This window comes from Aulonocara stuartgranti, assembly GCF_965226115.1.
Source record: "Aulonocara stuartgranti genome assembly, chromosome: 16".
Classification (NCBI taxonomy): domain Eukaryota; kingdom Metazoa; phylum Chordata; class Actinopteri; order Cichliformes; family Cichlidae; genus Aulonocara; species Aulonocara stuartgranti.
In genome coordinates this window covers 36,938,518-36,942,713 of record NC_138952.1, presented here as the reverse complement: position 1 = coordinate 36,942,713, position 4,196 = coordinate 36,938,518, and the positions used below count along the sequence as shown (strand labels likewise).

The 4,196-nt window shown below is 38.1% G+C and overlaps 1 long non-coding RNA gene across 1 annotated transcript; it reads right to left on the bottom strand.

Moving 5' to 3' along the window:
• Nucleotides 1-426: 426 nt before the first annotated feature.
• On the bottom strand, nt 427-3,825 carry LOC309690353. Its single transcript, XR_014271714.1, has 3 exons — nt 1,696-3,825; nt 1,363-1,570; nt 427-1,261 (listed from the first exon to the last, which is right to left on the bottom strand). It is a non-coding gene; the product is annotated as an uncharacterized lncRNA (long non-coding RNA).
• Nucleotides 3,826-4,196: the final 371 nt, after the last annotated feature.

Sequence of the window (4,196 nt, the reverse complement as noted above, 5' to 3'; positions counted from 1 at the left end):
TACAAGCACTGCTTTAAACTCTTTATTCACGATGAATAAGCTGATGTATAACACTTTTTATTAATTATGTTTTCATGTTCTAAAACTCATTGAAGAATCATTTATAAACACTACTCTGCATCAGTTACAAACCAGTCATTTCAGGATGTTCAATGGTATACAAAATCATTGGTAAAAGGTAAGTAGATGGTTAACACACCCTACATAATACTATGAACTCTACATGTACCACACAAACTAGTTTCATACCAGATGTTTTATAAACACTGAATATCAGGGTTACATCAGTCAGCTGCTATATCTTAACAGATGTCTTACAATACATTTGTAACTGTCACTTAAGGACTGCCAAAGCTGTAACTCACTATCGACCAACTTCTTTTTCGATAGATTATCTATAAATACTCATAAATACCTTAATAAACTTATTTAGGAAGTTACAAACCATTTGCTACTTGTTAGTAAAGTATCTTGAGTGAGCTCATCTAAAGTGGGGACCATATATACCTTACAGCCTATTTATAGATGTGAAAGTTTCTAAAATACAGTGTAACAAAAACAAATGACAACACACAGGGTAGATCCAGAACGCACTGTATTTTTAAGATGCCAGTCACAAAAACATCAGAACAATGCTTACAGATTGGACACACAACTGTTGATACAAAAATAAAAACAGTGTCATAAACTATCAGCCAATATTTGAAGTAATACAGAACACGGCTGGATGCAAACCTGTAGCTCTTTACATGAAGTGTTCAAATAACATTTTCAAAAAGGTGCAAAAAATAGCAGTAGCAACATTAACTTTTATAATTATCTGTATTTTTTGGAAATGTCATATATCAAAATGTACCATTTTTGTGCTTTTTTGCGAGCCACTCGTTCCACTCAATAACTGTGAGGTGTTCTGACAGTAGTCTGTTACCCCCGAGTCTCCAGATTTGCTCCTGTAAGACCTCCAGGCTCTCTCCAGATGTTGGGTATGGGCACCTGTACGAGGGTCAACATACCACCTGCTGTGGTTAACAGTATGGTGTTCATAGCCTAAATTTGGGAATACACGATAGGCCCGCCATTCATCACTTATCACTGAGGAACAAATCCGGACATGAAGGGTAATCACAGGAACAAGATGTCTTCGAGGTCTTTTCTCCAAAAGTCGCAAGATAGGTCTTGCTTTCTCTCGATGTTTCATGCCCAGCATTCCAAAGACCCACTTTCTTCTTTTCCATCCCCCAGCCATTCTTCCTCTCCCCTACTGATGCCGAAACAAAAAAATGAACACAAATGACTAAAAGATACTATGAAAGCTTGATAAATATATAGATGTAATATAAAATTACAGTCACAAAAACTTACCTTTCGTTTGTGACGAAAGCGACTCTCATCAATCACAACAAACTCCCTTCGGCCACCAATCTGCTGACCTGTATGACGTCTCAATCTTTGAACTGCAGCCACACATACCCTCCTTATTTTTCTGGGCATTTTACTAAGTCTTGTTGTGCTGCCTGCAATGGTGTCATCTATCATGTCGATTTGACGTAATCGCAGACCCTGAGAAAATCTTCAGAGAAAAAAAAACATCCTTACGAAGAGTAATTTAAATCTATTTTGTTTTTGTTTTTTCTGTACACTGTAAAACCCAACAGTGCATCTTACTAAAAGAAGTAAGTTGTTGTTCTTACTTACTCTTTCTCTCACCCTCTCTCTCACACTTTTTTCTCCGCTTCACTCAGCATGCCAGCCTTGTGCTGGGCAGAGGGGGGAGGGGCGATAGTTACACTCAGTAGCACAGGAACAGAGCGGGAGGGAGAGAGAGAGCCAGGGACAACAATGTCACATTAGGAAGGTATAGTAATCATCCACAACTATTTTCAGTTGCAGATGATAAAGGATTCAGAAAGTTTATTCATGCGGGCCCATATGACAGAGAATATGCAACTTCTTTTTGTTTTCATATTTTAATTTATATTTAATTGTGTTGTGGTTTGCAGAGTTTTGTGTTGTTTCACTTTAAATATGTGAAAGGAAAAAGCTGAAAATTTAAATAGTTAAAAATTGAAATGTGAATAGTTGGTTTTTGTATTATATGATTTATTTGCTTAGGCTGCTGCCCCCGCGACCCGACCTCAGATAAAGCGGATGAAGATGGATGGATGGATGATTTATTTATTACATTTTATGTGGAGTGAATGAATAAAAGTAGGTGGCCCCTACAGACAAAGCACATACAAACTTCAAATCACGTACAAACTCTGGAGCATGTATAAACTCCAAAACACGTAAAAACACGTACAAACTCCAAAACACGTACAAACTCCAAAACACGTAAAAACTCAGAAGCACGTAAAAACTCAAAACATGTACAAAAGACAGCAGAAGTGCTCCAGGATGCTGGGCGCAGTGTTGAGCTTTCGTTATCTTGTGGTTACACAAGCCAGCAAGTACCAACGACCGGATTTGGTGTGTGGTAGTAACAGCTACATGAACTTTTTTTTAAATTATTTGAATATATATGAGTGCCTGTGTATAAATACACAAACAATACACACATGCTTTCAATTGTGTAATTTAAGTGATCTAGTAGCTCTGCTTTGGAAGTTCAGTTCATGCTAGAAATGTGTTTTGGAGTTTGTACGTGTTTTGTCTCTAGGGGCCACCATATGTATTTATATATAAACATATATAAATAAAACCACTTTTTTTTACGTTAGTAATTCCTTTTGTGCATAATTTTATATTATTGTTAATAATAAATAAATTAAAGCAACAAAACAACCTGAAGAGTCGGTTCGGAGCCGAAAGAGCCGGTTCTTTTTAGTGAGCCGAATCTCTAAAATGAGCCGGAAATCCCATCACTATTATTGAGTGGAAAAAAGTTAGCTTGTTTATATTATGCTAACATAGCTGTGTCGCTAGCAGTCACGTAGCACATCTTTATATACCAGCTAGCCAAACTTCAATAACCCTACAAACGTCACTGCTGTTTAGTTTTCTGTCTTCATTTATGTTGGAAGTGATAAGAAAGCTGTACGTTTTAATTTGTTTCCAAAATCCCGCAGTCAGGACATGCTATATTGTATTTAGATGGAAGCTAGCGAGCTAACTTCCTGCTAACTTCTAACTCTGTTAAATGTCATAAATTCCGTTTTCATGGATGCCTGGATGTTAAACTCAATTGTTACACCTGGTAGAGCAGAACGCTGATCATTTTATTAAAGATGAAAGACTTAAGACAGTGTTTTAACTCTCAGTGATGCCACAGTGATCATTTGATATATGGACCTGCAGCAGAGTTTAGGCCCAGACATGGCTAGTGACGTCAGACTGAACGATCGGATTGTTTTTTAACCTCATTGTATTAGCTTATTTCATTGCTAACCCCCTCCGCTTATTAGCAGCTAGCTTTTCGCTAGCTGCTAATAGGTGATTAGCTTAGCTTAGCTTTTGGTTACATTTAAGCTTTAGATATCAGTAAAAACACTGTTCAGTTTATTTTATTAGTCATTCCTTGTGGCTTGGCTCAAGAATTAAATGATTATTATCGCCTTTGGTGTTACTCTGGGCTGTAACTTATAATTGTGCTTTCTGTAATTTAGTTTGTCAGTCCTTCTCCAGCTATTTTGCAGCATGTCTATATAAATTCACAATAAATGCTCTACATCAGGGGTGCTCAATACGTCGATCGCGATCGACCAGTCGATCGCAAAGGTAGTATTGGTAGATCGCATGGCATTAAAAAAATAGATGCCAGCCTATCATCCATCCCGTCACTTGATTGATACAGGGAAGCCAGTCAGATGACATCAGAATTTTTCTGACGCTTAGGTCGCTGCGCATGCGCAAACAGCGGCGCGAAGTGTAGTAAAACTAGGGTTGCCAACCGTCCCTTAAAATACGGAATCGTCCCGTATTTAGGAACAAAAGTACACGTCCCGTATTGAGCTAATAAGGGACGCACTTTGTCCCGTAATACAGGGAGAATCACAAAAAGTCTATAAATGTTAATGGATTTAACGCTTTGTTTGAAAACATAATTCCCAGCCCCTCTCCTGCTCTGTGACCAATGAGCTGACAGCACACTTAGCACGAGTATAACAATTCAGATTACCGCTTATCTAATTGGTCGAGGAAAGGTCGCGTGCGGAGAAGATACCGGAAGACAACAGATGACCAGCATGGCCAACAGA